A 22302-nucleotide genomic window follows, 5' to 3' on the forward strand; every position below is an offset into this window, starting at 1 on the left:
AAATCTCATTTCTTTCTTTCAAGATTGTCTCAAGTATTCTTGGCCTTTTATATATAAATTTCAGAATCAGTTTGCTAATTTTCACCCAAAATATGACAAGATGTTGCATTATATTTAAAACATATTAGTTATATTTAGTAATTTTAGGGAATAAATTATAACATTAAGTACCCATCTACCTAAGATAATTTCATCTCATGCATATTAATATATTAAGGCTGTTTTCTAAAGATGCACTTCAACAGTAACCAAATTATTGGGTTTCTAAATTAGCGACACATTCAAATCAAAGAGTTTTTTTTTTTAATTCCTGCCACTCATCCCAGAGATTTTATATATTAAAGGGTATTAATTGGTACTGGGATTTTAGGAGCTACCCACATGATTCCAATCTGCAACAGTTTGAGAATCTCTGGTCTAGAAGTTAGTCTATTGAGTTTTAATTTTATTTCAATGGCTCCTTTTTAACTTTTTTATTTTACTGTATCATTTTCATATCACCAATCCTAGATTCATATATGACAACCCGTTTTTACAATTCTATGTTGTCTTCATATACTTACTTTTACATAACTTATTAACCTTCCTTTAAATTTTTTAAGGTCTCAAATATCTTTATTTCAAAATTATTTTCAGATTCCCCTGTTATTTCTATTTTCTTGGAAATAAATTGGCTTTTTGTTGACTTTTTTTTATGTTTTCTTTTATGCTATACAATTTTAGTTTGCAAATTCATCCTAAGTGGGAGTTCCTTTCTCTTCACACATATCCTATCGTGGCTGGTGGTTTTGCAAATGTGTACATTCATTAGAAACAGATCTTTTATTGGTAGCTAGAGATTCTTTTTTTCTTTTTCTTTTTTTTTTTTTTTTTTGAGGCGGAGTCTTGCTCTGTCGCCCAGGCTGCAGTGCAGTGGCACGATCTCGGCTCACTGCAAGCCCCGCCTCCCGGGTTCACGCCATTCTCCTGCCTCAGCCTCCAGTGTAGCTAGGACTATAGGCGCCCTCCACCATGCCCAGCTAAGTTTTTGTATTTTTAGTAGAGACGGGGTTTCACTGTGTTGGCCAGGATGGTCTCGATCTCCTGACCTCGTGATCCGCTTTTTTTCTAAGAGATATTTAGATAGATAGATTTCCAGGTCTGGTTACCTATTGAAAATATATCGGCTACTCTGACTCTGTGTGTGTGTGTGTGTGTGTGTGTGTGTGTGTGTCTGTGTGTGTGTCTGTGTGTGTGTGTATGAGACTGAGAGACTGAAGGCTCAACTCAGACAACTCTTTCACTCACATGGGGAGCATTTCGTACTTGTCTTTCCACAAGAATTGAATTTCCAATATACACTGCTTGTTTCCTATCCTAGCACCTAGTAAGCCTACAGTTTAATACATTTTCCCTGATGTGTATTTCTGTCAAACTTCACAGAAATTTTTTAGCGTTTTTGGCAACTTGGTTATAATTTCCTAAAACTTTATCTTTTGAAACCATTTATGTATAATTGGGGGATTAGCAGAAAGGATTATGGTGGGAAAAGTAAAATATCCATACGTATCTGCTCCATTATTGTCATTAAAAATGGGGATAAAATAAATATGAGAAATTGGAACAGAGTAGAAAAGGCTTGGAAGACCTTGTATGTAGACTTCTTTAGCATATAGAAAATTAATCTTGATCCTATATCCACTGGACTTGATTCAGAATATGCCACAGGAGATTTTATTCTGTGGAATTTCTTTAACATTATACTCCCATTCCCCAGGAACACAAGCAATTCCAGTTGATACACAGGGTCTTTGCTATTTTGTTCTTTTCTTTTAAACTACATAATCTTTGCTTCCATTAGTACTAACTGCTCTTTGCAATTTCTAATTTAACATGAGAAGACTAAAAGTCTGTATACAGAATGATAGGTAGAAAACTTGCCTGTGAAGCACAGTCTGATGACTTTCATCAGCTGCATTAACAATATCCATGCCACCAGAATAGGACGATATCGATAATTTAATAATCTCAGTCTCTCCATGCAGCAAAGTGAAGGGCTGTGCACTTTGCCTTCTGTAAAGGGTTTTAATACTAGAATCAATATTTAAATCCAAATTTAAGAATGTAACTTATATTCATCTGTGAGTTTTTTTGTCCCAGGTCAATAAAATCAAGGAATATCAATTACATTTCAGATGATTAATGGTGATCAGATGAAACTGATCACCATTAATCATCTGAAATGCAATAGATATTCCTTGATTTTATGGACCTACAAAGAAGAGCATCCATACAAAATTTGTAGCTGACAAGTGTGCTTCTTTCTAATAAAACAACTCCTGGCATATACTTCCACCATCATCGTCTGGGTAACATTCTTTCCCCCAGGAACATGAGAACGACGTCTCATTCATTGCCGTAAGCACTCAGCGTAGGAAGTGACTTCAGAATCCATACCAAGAGTGGCAGCTCTTATTTCTATATTGAAGGGACTTAGGATTAGTGTCCAGAAGATACATGAAATTAATAACCAATCTTCTCTTCCTCCAGAAAGCACAGGCCTTTGCAGTATCTTGGAGGGGAGCTTGTTGCCACCCAAAACCCAGATATTGAAGGGAAAAGGGCCCAAACTCTATACTTTTGGTCAGAGATGCCTGGCATAAGGTCAGATACCAAACACAGTCAGCATTTTCATAGACATGTTTTTAGAAATTAGTTAAGTGGTCCTTAGTTTTAAAAATGATAACTCTTCCGAATAGAACTAAAGCCAAAGACATTCATGATTGGGCTTTAATGTTCCTAGCTGAACATTATCATCTTCTGAGGGTAGGCCTTAACTTGTGTAACAGCAATTGAACTAGATATCGTCTTTATTCTATCTGTATTTGTGTCTGCAATTGTTTTAGGGAGGTCTCAAATTTCTTTACATAGACCGAAACTTGGGGTATCCCCTTGTTCTGCTTCTGCAGAAGCAGAAGGAAATAATATCTATTTCTTGTGTGTATTTCAATGTAAATTAACCGTAAAAGAGCTATAAAGCATTTTATATGCTTTTGACAACTCTAAGATGAAAGTGTCATATAAAATACAAAGAGTTACCTCCATTAGGTCTATTTGTACACCATTGTCCAGGCACATTTTGATCATTTCCAAGTCACCATTTTGCACAGCCAGATGGAGAGGTCTGGCTTTCCCATTATCCACAAAGTTGATGTGGGACTGTCTGCTGTACCCGTGCTCTTCACCTTTAGAAGAAAATAGCATTCAATTTAACAAATATATAAAATAAATAATAGGGAGGGTTTTTTATTTTTTTAAAAAAGGAAGGGCACTGAGACACATACAAGCCTGTGGTAAATTTGGTTAAACATTTTTCAAAGTAATAGCACCCACCAGAGTAGACTTATTTATAGTGTATATATGGAAAAGCCTCTACTCACCAAACTTCAGTATTATGTCCATGCATTCTTTGGAACCTGAAAGTACAGCCTGATGAATAGGAAAACATCCAAATGTATTTGATTTACATGGCTTAGCTCCTTTGTGAAGCTGGAAGAAAAGACAAAAGTAAAAATGACACCAGTTAAACCTCAAATCACAAATTACACTGTATGTCTATGTAAAAGCACATAGAGAGCTTCATATATTATAAAATCTAAGCATGAAAGTAATTTTGAGCTAAGCAAAGATTCTGAAATAGGGACATTTTATATCTTCCAAAGAAGTAACAATGTAGACACAAAAATATAAATTTTGATATCCCAGCAAACTAAAGTCAACATATTTTTCAATGGAATTAATAAAATTTTTAAAGACACTATCATGACTTCTATACCCATTTTCAATTTCTTATGCGAATAAAATGACAATATTTCCCAGATGCTTTTCCTTCTGTTTATATAAAATTAATAAATGAATATGCCAGCACTCTTGTTAAGCCATGAAAATCAAGCATTTTCACTAATGATAGTTCTTCACTAAAAAGGTGTTAGAAGAACTAAGTGTTATATTACGTTGATAATCTGAGCCAATCATTTTAAACTATCATTTTCTATAGATTATTAACCTTCAGTTTTGTTTTAAGTACTTTTAATTATTTCAAAAGAAAATATTTTGAGTAAACAGAAATGTGTGTAGAACCAAATACCACCTGTAATCTCAGCTTTTAGAGATAGTATTAGTTTAGTTTCTATAATATATATAATAGCCCAGAAATATATATGTATAATATAGTCCAGAAATGGAAGATGTACTTTATAAAATCATATTATTAAAGAATATTGTTGGCCGGGCACGTTGGCTCCTGCCTGTAATCCCAGCACTTTGGGGGGCCGAGGCGAGTGGATCACCTGAGGTCCGGAGTTCGAGACCAGCCTGGCCAACATGGCGAAACCCCATCTCTACTAAAAATACAAAAATTTGTGGTGGTATGCTCCTGTAGTCCCAGCTACTCGGGAGGCTAAAGCAGGAGAATCGCTTGAACCCGGGAGGTGGAGGTTGCAGTGAGCCGAGATGCGCCACTGCATTCCAGCCTGGGTGACAGAGTGAGACTCCATCTCAAAAAAAAACAATAATAATAATAAGAAGAAGAATATTGCTAAGTAAAAGCTTTTTGAACAATATTGTCATACAGTATACACATAAAAATTAAATTGGCAAGGAAATCAGACTTTAAAAATACATTGTTTTCTGTAGGACTTTTAACTTTACTATTTCTTTATACTGATTTTCCTTTGGTTAATTTAAGGTTCTTTTCCTAAATTCTTGGTTTGAGTGTTAGTTAATTTATTTTTATTCTCTTTATCATTTATTCTCTTTTTGGTCCAATCATGAGAGCTTAGAGTATGTACCTGTCTCTAAGTACATCTAGTAAAGGTGCTAAAACATACATGTATGGTACATTTAAACACAAGGCAAATATTTTTAAATTATTTTATTTCATTTTCTTACTCTCTGGGATGGTAAAGAGGCAAAATCTTGTGGTAAAAATAAAGATCCTGGTCTGGATAACATGCAAGTGATTAAGGAATATTTGAAACAAGGCTTTTTGCTGGGACTGTAACAGCACACTCAGGTGGATCACTGCCAGAAGCAGGAGGAAGTCATGTAGACAAGCATCTCCATCCCCTCACTGGACCACGTCAGGAAGCCTCGCCAGAGACAAAGCTGGCTCTGCTCTCAGGCATGTGGCTAACAACCTTTGTCATTTCATCACTCAGGGCACTGTTTTTGGGAACACGTGGCAATAATTTCTTCAGGTTTTCAGGATTGGCTATGCTTCTTTTGGCTTTTATTTTATGGGCCCAATAAGTCTGGAACTGATTATATTCATCTTTCCTTTGACAATTCAGAAGCTCAGAATCGAATGTGCAAACCATCTTTGTAAGATACAGGCCATTACACTTTGTATTTCGCATTCTAGCCTGACCACCAGCTTCATCTCAATTTTTCCTGCCTATATTTTCTTTTCACTTTGAATTTCTCATAGTTTTCATTACTGCTTTACTATTTGTCTTCTAAAAGCAATCTCAGATCCACTTAAGGCAGGGAGTGTGTATACAAAAACACATAGAACAACTTTTTTTTCTGACATAGTTTCTGTATTTTATGTTTTTCTAAGGAGAAAAACTCAACAGCTTTTGTAAATAATAATAATCCATGTTGTATTCATGAAAAGATAAAGAAAGCAGAAAGATATGACAAATATGCAAACCAAAATCTGCAATGCTTCATTATTATTTTTGGTGCATGCGATCATCACAGCTGTGTTTCCATTTTCTCCTTCCAAATTAACATCAGTACTTCTATGCTCAAGCAAGACCTACACAAAAGTGGAGAATAATTGTCAAAATTTTACAGATTTCCAAATAAAATATTTGTCTTCCACTAGATTTTAAGTTCTCAGATGCCAGGGACCATGTCTATTTATGTTTTTTCATCCTTCTCCCACACAATCTGGCACAAAATTCTGCATACTGTGGGTACTAAGTAAATTTCTCAAATAGATGAAATAATCATGATTTCAATGTCACAACAATTAAGGTGATAATGAGTTGTAGCATTGTAAATACTAATTGTAGATAAAAGTTATCATAGCTTCACTTAATACTTCTGACTAGTATTAGGTGAAGCTATATTCACTAATATTTTCAGAAAAATAAATTTGTGGAGCCATTTAGAATGTGTTCGCAGTGAAGGAGGAAGTCAGGAAGGGAAGAAGGAAGAAAGTAAGAGCAAGAGAGAGAAGGAGGGAGGGAGGGAGGGAGGGAGGGAGGCAGGAAGAGAATGGTTTTTCTCCCCCTACCAGTCATTTTTCTTTTACTTAGATTGCAAGCATCCTAGGAAATGTCAATGGAAACTCTTTTCAGTAAACAAAACAGAGTTTTGCATAACACTTTGGTAAGGCTTAACTCAATTAATTCAAACTTGGTCTGCAATGGAAACTTTTTCTACAATGTAAGAAATTAACGTCCTGGCCGAGCACGGTGTCTCATGCCTGTAATCTCAGCACTTTCGGAGGTTGAGGCAGGTGGATCACTTGGGGTCAGGAATTTGAGACCGGCCTGGCCAACATGATGAAACCCCAACTCTACTAAAAACACAAAAATTAGCTGGGCTTGATGGCGCAAGCCTGTAGTCCCAGGTACTTGGGAGGCTGAGGCAGGAGAATTGCTTGAACCCGGGAGGCAGAGGTTGCAGTGAGCTGAGATCATGCCACCACACTCCACCCTGGGAGACAGTGCAAGAAAAAAAAAAGAAGAAAGAAAGAAAGAGAGAAAGAGAGAAAAAGAGAAAGAGAGAGAGAGAGGGAGAGAAAGAGGAAGGGAGGGAGGGAGGAAGGAAGGAGGGAGGGAAGGAGGGAAGGAGGGAAGGAAAGAAGGAAGGAAGGAAGGAAGGAAGGAAGGAAAAGACAGAGAAAGAGAGATAAGAAATTAGCATCCTGATAAAATGGTCAAGTAATTTTTCTGATAGAATTTCATTGAAGACCTGTTACTGCCTCACCTGGTTGACGGCCAGCTGATTATTGCCCAAGTGTCTATAGATCTTTGACCAGTCTTTTTTTTACATTCAATGTAACAAAATTATCTCATCTAAATATCAAATCTTTAAATTGGCCTACTAGAGGCTTTTTCTCTTGCAGAAAGACTATGATAAACAATGGCATGTCCTTATAATTAAATAATGTTAAAAGAATTTATTAAATAAGCTGTTTCTCAAAAACATTGACTTCTTTAAAAAAGTATACAACCTTTTACCAGAGCCTCTTGTTAACAGAACACACCCATGTGAGTGTCAGTAAATGAATTAGGTTTACTAATTAATTCTGCTCATAAATGAAAATTAAACTGAGATTTTGTACATAAAACTACGTGGGAAAATGATTGATGAATTAAGGGAAATGAGAACACAAGATTCCTTCCATGGACTTAAGGCACCTTTGCATTCTCTTCTTAAGAAGCTGTAGATTCATATGGAAAATAACCTACCATAGAAGAGGCTTTTCTCTCTTTGCCCTCTTAGAATCATAGACCATAAAAGTGTAGCATTAGGCTGTTATTACTGTACCACCAAAAGCACAATCTTTCAAAAAGCTGTGTTCAGTTATATGTGGCAGAGATCCCAGAGAGAGTAACTAAACTGTGCACCTACTCCAAATTCAGTCATGACCAAGCAAGTCTGGAAGGTTCGGAGGTGAGCCCTCCACAGGTCCCTTGGTTGAGAATCTGGAAAGCCTCATGGAAGGGTCAAACAACTGGATACTTTGAAGTAAAGCCCCAAGGACTAAGGCCTGCAGGCCACTGAGAGAAAAAACCACCCCCTAATCCCCAGGCCAATGTGTCCCAGGGAATATTATGCATACCATAAATCATTTGTTGAAGAACTTGAAGTGATGTGTGGATGACAGTTTTTTACTTTACAACCATTATAGACAGCAGAGGAAGGTTTGACGGAAGGTTAGTGGAGCAGCTTCTAAACTGGCAGGGGCTAGGTGGGTAGAGGCTGGACCATGGGCATAACAGGGAGAGGCAGGTAGAGAGGACTGCTGTTTGCAAGCATGAGGGGAGACATTCCAAAACACCTTCTCCTCCTTCTATTCCTGTCATCTCTGGTGAACCAGAGGAGTCTGAAAATATTTTTACACATAGTTGTGGTTGGTAAGAGCAAGTAGGGGAGAGTCAATTTTACTTAGAACTCTATTTTTCTGCTTGTTCTGGTGTCATCAGGAAAATTTGTTTTATGTTCATCACTGAATTTATGAATCAGTTAGGAGCTTTATTTTCTATTTCTATGTGATACCTATCTTTCTGAATGTGTTGGTCTGGAGGTTTCTGCTTTCTAATAACAATAGTCTTTCAACAGTTGTCTGTCTTCATATTCCCAAACCACACTTTCAGAGCCAATATTAATTGAGTTAATAGATATTTGTTCTTAAAAAGGGCTTTCAGAGGGAGCACAGAGCTCCATGAGGAAATATGTGACATTTCTGTGGGAGTCCCTGCAGTCCTTAGTGGCCCAACCCGGATGATATGGAAACAACAGTTGGCTCATGAATAATGCAGATATTTAATAAAACAAAAAGAACAACAACAAAAACCAGCTTGTTTCCAGAGGACTTTCTAGTAACCTCTTCAGGGAGCCACTCTGACCTATCTCATAGGTACTGAGACTTCAGCTCGCCCCTTCTCAGTCAGCCAGAACTCCAATTTACTCATTCATTCATCATTTGCCACCACAGTGCTGAGGAATAAGAGATATTTGGATTAGCAAGACACAGCCCTCCTTCAAGGATAATTACCCAGGGGGCAAAAAAAGCACCTGAATGTTTGATTCCAATATCATGTGTTAAGAATTTTGATAGAGCCATATACAAGGAACAGCAGGAAAGCAGAAAGTGGCTCCTCTAATACCCTTCATGCCAAACGTAAAGGAGCCAAGGTCTCAGAAGGCTGAGAGAAAAGGTTTTTGGGCTAAAGGGAGCCAGAAACTCATGCATCTCTTTGGCGATTTATAGAGAAGTTGGTTTTCTTGTGGCTTACCACAAATAGCCAAATCATCATTTGCAATAATATTTCTACAAGAAAATTTATTGTAAGTTCCAAATAGCCTACCTTAGAAATGAACTTCTGGAACACGATCCATTTGTAAACTCCATTCTTCATCAGTTAAGCATGTTTGTTTTCTAGTGTGTCTGACAGACTTTGAGAGGTAGTTTAAAAGCCATGGCCTAATTTTTACCCTTTAGCAATTTTCCAGGATTTCCTCTACTTGATCAAGCTTATTGTTACACCTTGAAAACCAATAAGATGTCTCCCAATGGTATTGTCATGTCTTCAGCGAACTAATCTAACAGGCCATACACTCTAACTAAAACAGCAAGTCATAATTATGTTTTCTGCTTTCACTGAGGCTCTCAATACCTTCTTCCTTTGTCATTAAATCAGTCAGGTAAAAGAGATAAAGCCTAAACTTGAAAACATAAAGATGAAAATAAAATTCCTTAGTCTTGCTGTTTTACTTGTGATGTGCCATTAGGCAAGCTATTCAAATTCTTTTGGCACCTCAGCATACTCAGCTATGAAATGGGAATACTAGTATTTTATTAGATCTTACTTCATAGAGGGCTTATTTAGATGAGAATTCAATAAACGAACATGCACAAAGCTCTTTAAAGGTGCTTGGTAAATAAGAACTGTTCAATAAAGTTAGAACTAATCATCATTATCAACATTAGTTGGTGAGAAGTAGAGCAAATGTAATTATTACATATCATTTGATCTGGAAGCTCAGAAGGTGCTCATCCTGGTGCAGGCAGAGAGAGCTGGATCTGGGTACCAGCACCTGCGCCGCTGGTCAGGCCCTTTGGAGCCAGCCAGTAGCCTTACCTTCATCACCTCATTGTTCATGCCCAGCACAGCTACGTGGAGGGGCGCGATCATGTTGAAGTTTTGGAGGTTTGGGTTTGCTCCTCTGCTGAGTAGAAACTTAACGCTTTCAATTTGGTTTTCATCTACAGCACAGTGCAGAGGGCTATTCCATAATCATCCATAATCATTGCATTCAGCACTAGAAAAAGAAACCAAAATATGGGTTAGATTTTGCTCAACACCTCTTGAGTGCCTATCCACTGCAAAACTCAGTGCCAAGTGCAACTGAAATCAGCTGCATCTTTTCTATGGAAACTAAAAACATAGCTTCAATTCTCATGAAACATTTAATGGGCACCTAATGGGAATATATAGAAGCATGGCACTGACTTTATCAATTGAGTTAAATTTCTATCCATAGCAGTCATAAGAGAAAGATCCTCCAATTGCTACATATTTTTATCTATATGAGTTGGGGTATTGTGATAAAATATTGAGATTATATAAAACAAAGAACTATATACTGGGCACTCTACTAAGTTCACGTGACCATTATTTCTTTCAAGCCCCAACAGCCTGCTAGGCATCACCATGACAAATGTTCAGGAGGAAGATGCTGAGGTCCAGAGAGGTTAAAAGTCTTGCCAACATCACAGAGCCAGTAAGGAGGTATGGTTACCATGCCTCTCTGAACCTCAGCTTTCTCGTATTCAAAATTTGTAAAAAAAAAAAAAAAATACAAAACATATATTCATATGCCTACACACACACAGAGAGAGAGACACCTTGCAATGTTGCAGTGTTATTGGGACAATAATATTAAATTGTGTCTTTAAAGATCACAGCGGAGTGCCTGGCCTGTAGGAATGGCTCAGAAAATGTTAATAAGAAAAAAGACACACCACTAATAAACCACAAGATTAGAATTCGAGCTTGAGTCCCTGATGCCACACCTGGTTTCCATATATTTCTACAATACGATATATGGCACTATTTATCCTGTGAGCTCAGCATACAAGTAATAGGTCCTTTCATCCTGCAAAGTCCTATAGCTATTCTAAAATGGACATATCAACCTTGTAAATTAGTGGCAGTGTTATCTTTATGTCCAGAAAAGGAGAAAAAGTATTGTCTCATAAACATGATTTGGGGACCATCTATGGTACTTGGAACCATGTAGCCACATTTTCTGTTTCTCTCCTTTTTAAAATATATCTCTCCACTATTTCCTTTTATTCATCTAAGTGCTTCATTCTAAACAACACACATACATGCATGGACACACACACACATCTCTTGACTGTTCCGTCTGATCAAGAAGAATCACTCCATTCATCATTCCATTTGGCACCAAACTTAAACAGGGATCTATATTTACAAACTCCCATTCACTAATTAAATAACTTGAATTTCACTTTTATCCTCATCACTTTTCAGAAATCATTTCTACAGAAGTCACCGGGGCCTTCTAATGTAGGGGCTTTATCGTGATCTTCCTACTTGATCTCTTTGTGGCAAGAGCTCCTTCTAACTCTTCTGTCCCAGTAACTTCTCCCATGGCTTGAGTATCATCAATTTTTATCCATCACTATCTTCATCTTTTTCTGGCTTTTCCTCTGCCATCTGTCTCTTGGTGTTTGTACTCTACTCTTAGCTACCTTAACTAGCAATTTTGTGATCCCCTAAAGTATTTTCATGCATTTCCACTGTCTCATCGACTTCCTATGCAATCATGCTCCTGTAGGGCAGCCCCTTTCATTCTACATTTCTGGATATTTCCAGATATTATTGAAGATTATAGATATTGCCTGCTGGATATTTCCAAGTGGATGTCCCCTGGGCCTTTCAAACTCACAGTGACCAAATCTCACACCTTCGCACTCACTTACTTTCTGTTTTCTCATATTCCTCCTTTTGGGGGATGTTTATATTATTAGCCTAATCTCCTAACTTTAAGAATTTCAAAGTCAGTTCCAACTCCCTGCCCCTTTCTCTTCCCATTTACTCTGCTGTTAAGCACTGTTGACTTTACATGCCAATATCTCTTGAACCTCTCCCTGTCTCCTTATTGTAGCCTCACAACCCTGGTGAACTTTTATCCTCTGTTTACTACCAAAATAGCTTTTTAGCTTGGCTTACACTTCTAATCCATCTTCCACAATATTGATGGAATTATCTTATATAGTGAAGGTCTTATCACACCATCTCACTGCCTCCATCTCTGTGGCATCCACCTCCCTCATTGCCTGCAGTTGAACTGCTTAAACAAGGCAGAGTGTACAAGGCTGGCATCTGGAAAACATCACTGTGGGGGGATGTTACACCTTCTTGAAGTGTCCATTTTCTTCAATGATAATAATTTAGGTGTAGAATAACCTCAATGGAAATAGTATAGAAGAGTATATAAATATATATGCATTTTTACAATCTACCTAAAAATTCAAATAAAGTCTGTGCTTGTTGTGGGGTGTCCTAGATCTCTGCACTATGTTTTGCAGTATTTCAGTAGAAGAAGTTGAGGAGTGCTGGTGTGTAGGAAAACCCACATTTCTAAGTGAAATATACAGGCTCTTTATAATTGAAACTAATTACCCTTAAGAATCACTTTATTCCACTCTTCCCAGTGAATTGAATGGGATAAAAGATTTCTAGAAGATGCATTGTAATGTTTTGTTACCTCCAGGAAGGAAATCTTCAGGGAACATCTCCATCTACTCGAATTGACCTTTTCCTACAGCATATTGTGAAGAGAAGGCGTTCATGTCATCACAATTGTTTAATATCTTTTGTTTCTGAAAGTTTTGTAATCCATATGCACTTCCTTCAAAATCCTCCTAGAGGTATTTAAACACCATTACAACAAACAAGCATATGCAAAACTTATGACTATAAAGTTAATCATTTTATAGTCTTAAATAATTTATTATCCAAAACTCTTTATCATGCTTATAATAAAGTAAAAGTTTTTCTTGAAATACACAAAATATTTACAGATACAAAGAAGGTATGAAAAAATGCCCCCAAATTGTTCAGTATGTGAAATAAATGTTTTAATTTTTTGACCATAAACTCATATATGCTTAGAAATAAAGGCCTTCTTCTTTGTTGCCAAGGAAATGAAGAAATCTTCCCCAAACAAATGAATCAGATACTTGCTTTAATTCTACCATTGACCATAACTAGTCACATATGCCACATGATAATATATGTGTTCAAATTCTAGTTTGTTATTTTAAGGATAACTAGAGCATTTCTCACTACTGAAAAGAAAAGCTATCAATTAAAATGATGTATTAAAGTATTTAATGTATCTTAATTATAGCTAAGAAATGATTTAAGATATGAGGATTCATTCAGTAAATGTCAAATTGGAATAAATAAAACTTAATTTCTTAAATTTTTGAACTTTGGATTTTGCTTCTAGAATCACAAAACAGTACTTAACAAATCACTGTTCTATAGTAGTCTCTTAAACTGAGATATGTTACTTTTTAACCAAAAAAAAAAAAAAGAATTCTATATAAGCTACATATGGCTTTAGTGACTATAGGATATGACAATGAGCATCCAACCACTTCCAAATTTACACATATTCAGTAATAAATTTAAAATGGGATTATTGTGGAAATAGGGTATTCTCATGTCTCATGCTATCAAAGAAAATGTTGATCTAAGTCTATTTAGAAGCATTCTGGCACTTGAATTTGATACACTATTTGGGTAATAAAGAGATTGTGCTGCCCACTCCCTAGTGCCAGAATGAGCAGTTTGGGATGTCTGTTCAGCGATGTGCTGTCAACACAAACCCAATTCCACACTCTTTAGAGGGAGTACTAGGTTCAGATGCTCACAAGGCACTATTGAATTCACAATAACAAAACAGCATCTAAATATTTTACACGAGCATATCAGATGTACTAGATCTTCTCAATCAGTACCTGACGTATTGTCAGGCTTTGAAAAGATTTTTTAAAGTTCTGAAAGTAAGCCAAGGATGTCATTTAGACAAGTTATATATTCATTTAATGTAGTTTCATGTTGTCACAGAGTCACTTCAGATTCCTTATGATTCAAAACTATGTGATTAGATTCAGAACATAATAGACTAGATCACTTTTAGATAAGCTAATTCTAACTAAACCCCTTAAAACAGAAATATCAAACACATCCGTTTTAGGTTGCTTTAATGAAATACATATAAGTAGCAATGTGGCCAAAAGGTTGGAAACTAAGGTGAGAGATAACAATTGGAAGATCAAATGCTGAAGTATTCACTATCTTGAAAGAAAATAATTGGAAAAGGCTAAAAGCATCAGTCCAATTGTTCTTTTTCCACATTTCTCATCTTGTAAGTTTTCTGTGATCCTTCAGTTTTGTTAGTGTTCCTGAGATACTGTGTATGTGCTGGAGAAAACATGTTATACAGCCTTTGTTTTAATTTAGGAAACCACCAAAAACCCTCTAGAGTTCAAAAAACCCTTCACAGTATTATATATGTTTCTTTGTAATGAGTACAATCACTGAGATTTTTACAAGATGATCTGAAAGTACCACAGTTAATGAAATAAAATATAAATCCCTCAATCTACAAACTCAAATAAAAAAATAAAAATAAAAAGCCTTAAATAACATAAGTGGTTCTACTTAGGCAATAAATCTAAATAAGGACAATTAGAAACGTGAAGAAAAATAATTTTGAGACTTGGTGCTGAGAAATCCCTCAGCAAATATCTCTAGAAAATGAAACCACAGGCCAGGCATGGTGGCTCATGCCTGTGATCCCAGCACTTTGGGAGGCTGAGGCGGGTGGATCATGAGGTCAAGAGATTGAGACCATCCTGGCCAACATGATGAAACCCCTTCTCTACTAAAAATACAAAAATTAGCCAGGCATGGTGGCGTGCACCTGTAGTCCCAGCTACTCAGGAGGCTGAGGCAAGAGAATTGCTTGAACCCGGGACGTGGAGGTTGCAGTGAGCCGAGATCATGACACTGCAGTCCAGCTTGGCAACAGAGCTAGACTCTGTCTCAAAAAATAATAATAATAATAATAATAATAAAGAAAAATAAATAAATAAATAAAACCACATGGGTGATATTAGAAATTTAAAATTTCTTCCAGTCCCATATTAATTGTAAAGATACTATCCTGGAGGGTGAAATCCATTCATGACTCAGTTCTCTGCAGTAAGCCAAAAGGCCACAGTTACCTTGCTAATATTAAGAAGGACAAAAAATGTCTGTGGTCAAGGTGGATATGCCAACAGACTCACCTTGGGAGGCCTGGCTACTTGGTGTGTGTGATTAACTATACATGCCTGATTCACACACACAGCTGGCAACAGTGCCAATTTGTGCAACCTATTTAGAGAGCAATTTGGCAATTGCTACCAAACTTAAGGCTGTATGTACCTCTTGACCCTGCTAGGACTTTAACATACAGACAGTCCCGCAAAAGTAACAATGGACAGACAGAGAAGTCACGTCTACGCTCACAGACACACTCAGTCAGGTGTATAATAGCAAAACAAAGCAAACATAAAACAGCCTGAGTGTCCATCAGTGCAAGACTGGTTAAATAAATCATGATCTATTCATACAGTGGGATGTTATGAAGCTGGTAAAAACAGGTAAATTTCCAAGTGCCGATTTAAAATGTATTCCAAAATATATTTTGTGAGTAAATCAAAGTGGAAATCTGCGAGTTCATACTTTTGCAAATAAAAAAAGATCCATTAACATATGCGTTTTTGTGTAAGCATTTTTTTTTTAACCTGGAAAATACATAAGAAACTGTTAACATGATTCCACTGTTGAAAGAGATTTGTGATGAGGGTATGGAGAGTCTCTTTAATGTTGTCTCAACATTTTAAAAGAGCCCCTTTCTCCTGTTGACAATCTGATGAAATCCAGAGGTGGGCTCTGAGCACCCAACAGCCTCTATCCCTTAGACTAAGCCATCAGGTAGTAGCTAGTGCTGCCTTTAGGTCCCGAGAACTGCATAACAAACAAGTACCTATCCTAGAGCCTCAGGCCACTCATCCATCTTCAAAAGGTCACCTCCTCCACAGCATTTCCTGACGTCTCCACCCCCTGAAGAAGGAATTCGCCAGTTCTGTCTCCGTTTTACAGGGGACATTTTCTCTGGTTTCTCTGTTTCACTCTGTTAGACCAGAAGCCTTCTCAACCCCCAAAACTCTTAAATAGCTATCCGACGACAATCAGACACAGCCTTTCGGCTATTTGATTCTAAACAAAATCTACAAAAAAGTTCAAGTGAAACGACACACATTCCAAATTGCCCTGATTTTAGGCAGCTGCCCGATCTTGTGCCAAACGATACAGATACTTTTGGAGTAGGTTTCCCTGGACTACAGTTGTCCAGGAGCAAGAATAGATTGGGCAAACAAGCAAACAAAATAGATAACGCAGGCGCTGTGTGGGCGCGTCATTAGCGGGGTCTCCTCTTGGACTGTGAACACACCCCAAAGCTTGCAACCCCCTGGCCACTCCACACGTTCTCCAAACCAAGGGCTGCCCGCAAGGAAACCTCGAGCCGAACCGCGGCCGGACTTCAGAACCCGTCCCGACCCGCGAACCCCCAGGGTACCTTAAGCGGTTCCTTGCAGTCCTCCGTGTCGTCCCGCACATGCTCATAGACAACGCCTTGGGGCTCCTTCTTTTCTCCAGGGCGCCACATCTTCCTCGGGCTGCGCTTCATTGACCCCACCCCGGACGCCATCTGGTGCATCTGCTCCCCACGCGCGCGGGCACCTGGGGCGAGAGAGCGCTGTCAGCCGGCCAGGCGCTGGGGTCCGCGCGAGCCCGAGCTCTTCCGCGCTGCAGCTCACAGGCAGCGAAAATCTCGCTCCGCGGGAGCCCTGGAGAACTTCTGGAAGGAGTTCTCAGGCCCGCGCTACTTACAGTGCAGGAAGCAGGCGGGGCGTGAAGAGGAGGTAGAAACACAGACCTCCCTAGCAAAGAGGGAGGCGGCGCAGCGTCTGCCGAGGACTCGCCCCTTCAGGAACAAAGTGACTCCCCCGTCCCGCTGTCCTGCAGCTGCAGCAGCGCACTCCCAGAGTCAAGCGTGTCAGGTCGGTGTGGATGCAGTGAATTTGTTGTAATCTACACACTAAGAGCCCCCTTGCCTCGCCCTGCCCCCTCCAACCGTGTGTCTGTGTGTGTGTGTGTGTGTGTGTGTGTGTGTGTGTGTGTGTGTGTGTGTGTGTGTAAAGAGAGAGGACGAGAGCATGACAAGGTACATTGGAAAGTTTTTTAGTTTTCAGGATTTTTTTCCAACTAAAATTCTATGGACCTGTGTTTCCCTCCACGTGCACCTCCTTCTGGGGGCCTCTTTGGTATGGAAATAAGGTTTTTAGCAAAACTTCTCATTCCAAACATTTGGGAGAATAGCTAAACCCTAGCACTGGTTTGAGGGACCAGATTAAGTCCTCAGGTCCCATTTCCTGTGGATAATAATATTGATCCCCGTCATGCCTTGGTGTTTAAGGGTGGTTAATAAAAAGGTTAGGTTAAAGGTAAGCCACTGCTGACTGGTGTGTTTGTTTGCCCCCAGCTTTGTTTGAAAGACTTATCTTCATAGGTCTGCTGTGCATAGGTGTCAATTGTGTAGAATAAAAGGTGTTCCCTCTCCATCGAAGAGGCTGGTTCTACGTTTATGTACAGACAAGGGAGCCTCTGAAACTGTTGACGGTAAGTTCAAGTTTACAAGGCTAGAAAGCAAGAAACCTTCTTTCCAAGGCTGATTATGCTTTGCACAGGACAGACGGTAGCTTTGACAGTCTTTTGCTTTGACAGACTGTGCTTCCTGAAGGCCCTGGATTGTCGTATTCATCTGCTCATCTCCAGCACTTAACTCAAGACCCCCGTGGATCCAGGACCTGGCATAGGTGCACTCAGTAACGGTTTGTGGACTGTCTGACCTAGGGGCTATGGCGGGCTGAGCTTAGGGCTAGGCAGAGTGGACATGACGATGTTGAGGAACCATGAAATGTCCCCTCAAATCTTCCAATGGATATGGCAGGTTGCCATCAATTCCACCCCTCGAGTGGAATTCCTTGAAAGGATAATATTGAACTTAACCACATCATGAGTCCATGAGTATGGCTTGCTGGAAGATACAGGTATTCAACTTCACCCTCGCACACTTTTCCCACCAGCATCTTTGTTCAGGGTGTACAGAATAGGAATCAGTTGCACAGCTTGCTCTGATTTAGTTGAAGGAGGTAATGCATTTGGAGAAACCAATAAAGAAAAGAATCAGAGGGATGGGTAAAGAGAATAACTCTCATTGAGTCACTGCTGTCTACCTGACATTTTCCATATACCAGGTTCATGTTTTAAAATGGAAATACCTCATAGGAATATGACGACTTTTTATTCTTTATCATTGATTACTTTGATCAATTGCTTTTCTCACAACACTTAGCTGAAAAGGGTCACTAAGGCAAAAAGGGAATAAAGAGGATGTTCGAAGTGGTCATTTTGGAAGCTGGGGCGGAAGGCGTGTCATCAGATGGCTCTGTTGGCCCTTACAGACAGGGAAGGGAGGCGGTGCAGGGAACTCCAGCAATGGAGGGTGGAGGGGAATGCTGGGAGAAAAGTGGCTCCAGGTCAACAGCACCCCTTGTTTGTGACATCCCCTGGGGTCAGCTGCCAGCACAGAATGATGCTTTCTGCATTCTTGCTTCTGTACCCCATTGACATCCCCAAAGCATATATTCTTTTAAATTTGTCTTCTCCAGCTTTAACACTGAAAAATATAGATGGTTAGTATTATAGAACTGAATGTTTTCCTGATTTCTGCTTATAAAAGCAGAGATTAAATGTTAGTTTAATTTTTAAAAAATATTTTGGGGCACTTGTTCATTTTAGGCACTTTTCAGGCAGTGTCTTTCTAAGACCTCTCAGGAATTCTTATGACTGTTTCTTCTTAATTATTAAATTATTTCATACCCATCAAAAATACCTATTTCATAGGCAGGCAGGGAAGCTTCCTTTTTAAATTAACTGCTAATCTTGGTCTTAGAATGCATAATGTAGACAGGAACAACACGGTATCTAGCTGTTTACAATCAGGATCTTATTTCTTTTGAAATTTAATTATTAATGAATAGCAATAAAGTACAATCTTTTTATATCAATTACACTTTTAAAATAATGATAATGATAAGAGGAAAGGACCCTTCATAGAAATTTCCTGAAGATAATTTTTATTATCAAACTACAATTTGATATTACACAAGACCTTATTCAAGAAAATAAAAAGTAATAATAATAAATGATTTTATTTAAATTCTCAGGGAAAATATATGCATATATTGTTTGGTAATTTTTATGGAAAAAATCTAAATTACCAAAAATTCTCCTTAATTATTTTGTTCCTTAAATTAAAAAATGTTTTTGTTTTTAAATTAATTACATAAATATTTATTTTTAACGTCACTAATCCAGATATGTTTTTAATACCTGGAACTGAAGGTAAAACCTCTTGGTTCCCTTAAGTGCCTTAACCAATAAAATAATGAAAAGGGGCCCAATAAACATACCAAAGAAGAGAAAATAGCATCTTGAAAAAAAAACATAAAATGCACCCATGGAAAGTGTAAAGTTTGATGGTTTTTAATAAATGTATACAATTATCTCCACAATCCAGCTTTATAGTATTTCCAACAATCCACAAAGTTGCCTTAAACCCAAATGCAGTCATTCCCTCCCTGACCCAGACCCCTAGGCAACCTTCAATCTGTCTTTTTAGCATAGTTTCTGTCTGTATAGTTTAGCCTTTTCCTAGAAATTTCAGATACATGGAATCATACACTATTTAATCTTTAGCATCTGGCTTCTTTTGCTTAGCATAATGCACTTGAAATTAACCCATATTGTACTGTGTGTCAGTAGTTTCTTCTTTTTCATTGCTCAGTAGTATTTTATTGTATGGATATACTATATTTTCTTTATCCATTTACCAGTTATTGCACATTTAAAATATTTCCAGTTCGGGTCTATTATAAATAATGCTGCTATGAACATTTTCATACAAATCTGTGGACATACATTTTTATTTCTCTTGTTTAAATAGATACCCAGTAGTGGACTTGCTGAGTCATGGGTAAGTATGTTTTTAGCTTTGTATAAAATTTCCAAATTGCCTTCCAAAGTGGATGTACCTTTTTATATGGCCTCCAGCAGTGTGTGAGGATTCTACTTCTCCACAGCCTCACAAAACTTACTATTTTAATCTTTTTTATTATACTCATTTTAGTGGTATATACCATTGAGGCTTTAATTAGCACTTCTGTAGCAGCTGATGATACTGTCCATGTTATCATGTTCTTATTAACCATTTGTGTATTTTCTTGATGAAATGTTTATTAAATTATTTTGCTTCTTTTTAAATTGGATTGTCTTCTTACTATTGAGTTGTAAGAGTTCTTTATTCTAAATACAACTCTTTAATCAGATGAATAATTTGCAAATATTATTTCAGAATCTGTTACTTTTCTTTATTTTCTTAATAGTACCTTTTGAAAAGCAGAACTTTTAATTTTGATAAAACTCTAATTTGTTAATTTTCTATATTGTGTTTTAGGTGCCATATATAGAAACTTTTGCCTATGCAGGATTAAAAAGCTTCTCTTCAATGGTTTCTTCTAGAAGTGTTAGCTCCTAACTAGATCAATTTTCAGTTAATTTTTGTGTAGGGTGTGGGGTAGAGGTCTAAGTTCATTTTTATTACATATAGATATACAACTATTAATAGTTGTTTTAAAAAACTACACATCCCTCATAGAATTGCCTTGGAAACACTGTCAAAAATCAATTGGAGATGTGTGTGTGTGTGTGTGTGTGTGTGTGTGTATATATATGTATATATATGTGTATATATGTATATATATATGTATATACATATATGTATATATGTTTGTTTGTTTCTAGACCCCTATCTTCTTCTATTGATCAATATTCCTATATTTAAGCCAATACCATATGGTCTTGACTTACATATTCAAATTATTAATCCCTTGTCAGATGGGTAGTATGATGGTTAATATTAGGTGTCAACTTGACTAGATTGAAGGATGCCTTGATGGCTGATGAAGCATTATTTCTGGGTATGTCTGTTGCATTGAGTCTATAGGTCCTTTTGGTGAGAAGGGTCATTTTTAAAATATTAAGTCTTCTGATCCATATATGGCATATTTTCTATTTATATAGATCTATCTTGATTCTCTTGGCAGTGTTTTGTAGTTTTCCGTGTACAGTTCATGCATATTTTTGTTAAATGTATTCCTAAGTATTTTATTAGTTTTAAGCTATTTTAAATGGAATTGTTTTTTGTTTGTTTTTGTTTTGTTTTTTTTTGTTTTGAGATGGAGTCTTGTTCTGTCACCCAGGCTGGAGTGCAGTGGCGCAATCTTGGCTCACTGCAACCTCCGCCTCCTGGGTTCAAGTGATTCTTCTGCCTCAGCCTCCCAAGTAGCTGGGACTACAGGCACGCACCACCATGCTCGGCTAATTTTTGTAATTTTAGTAGAGATGGGGTTTCACCATATTGGTCAGGCTGGTCTTGAACTCCTGACCTCATGATCCACCCACCTTGGCCTCCCAAAGTGCTGGGATATAGGCGTGAGTGACCGCACCCAGCCGGAATGGTTTTCTTAATTTTACTATCAGATGATTTGTTGTTTATAGAAATACAATTGAATTTTCATATTGATCTTGTTTCCTACAATGTTGCTAATCTTGCTCATTAATTCTACTAGTTTTTTAGGAGATTTTTTAGAAACTTAAACATAGGGGCAGGGCCAAGATGGCCAATTAGAGCGGTGGTGGCTGGAGGCTCCCACTGAGAACAAAAACAGTGTGCAAATCCTGCACCAGCAGGAGAGTCCAGTATCCAGGACTCTCATCAGGACTAAGTGGTTGGCATGGCTTATGGAGAGCAAAGAAAAGTAGGGTGGTGCATAGGCCCACCTGAGAGCCACACAGGGTAAAAGGAGCCCCCAGCCCCACCCAAGGCAGATGATGAGTGAGCGTACTGCCCAGCCTGGGAAACCGTATTTTTCCACAGATCTGTGCAACCTACAGATAAGAAGATCTCACTTGTGAGCCCACACCACCAGGGCCTTGAGTCCCAATCACAGAGCCACACAGATTCTCAACAGCCACTTGGCTGGAATCTGCCTGAGACTACTGAGTTCCTGGGGAGAGGGGTGGCCATCATCACTATGGCTGCCTGCTGTCTAAGCCATCTGAGCTCCCATGGGGAGGGGTGGCAGCCATCACTGTGGCTTTAGGCTCCCGTTTTTTCCCTGGTGGTGCCAGGGAGATTGGGTGGCTTGGTCCAAAGAGGTATCCCCCACCATGCAGCATGCAGGCTGTGACAGACCATAACCAGACTGCCGCTTTAGGCCAGACCCTGACCCATCCCTCC

At 38.1% G+C, this 22302-nt stretch overlaps 1 pseudogene; it reads right to left on the reverse strand.

Annotated features, from left to right (window-relative positions):
* Positions 1 to 1629: 1629 nt before the first annotated feature.
* On the reverse strand, positions 1630 to 16977 carry LOC100980633 (transient receptor potential cation channel subfamily A member 1-like; annotated as a pseudogene).
* Between the last annotated feature and the right edge of the window lie 5325 nt (positions 16978 to 22302).

Source organism: Pan paniscus, chromosome 7 (genome assembly GCF_029289425.2).
Source record: "Pan paniscus chromosome 7, NHGRI_mPanPan1-v2.0_pri, whole genome shotgun sequence".
Lineage (NCBI taxonomy): Eukaryota > Metazoa > Chordata > Mammalia > Primates > Hominidae > Pan > Pan paniscus.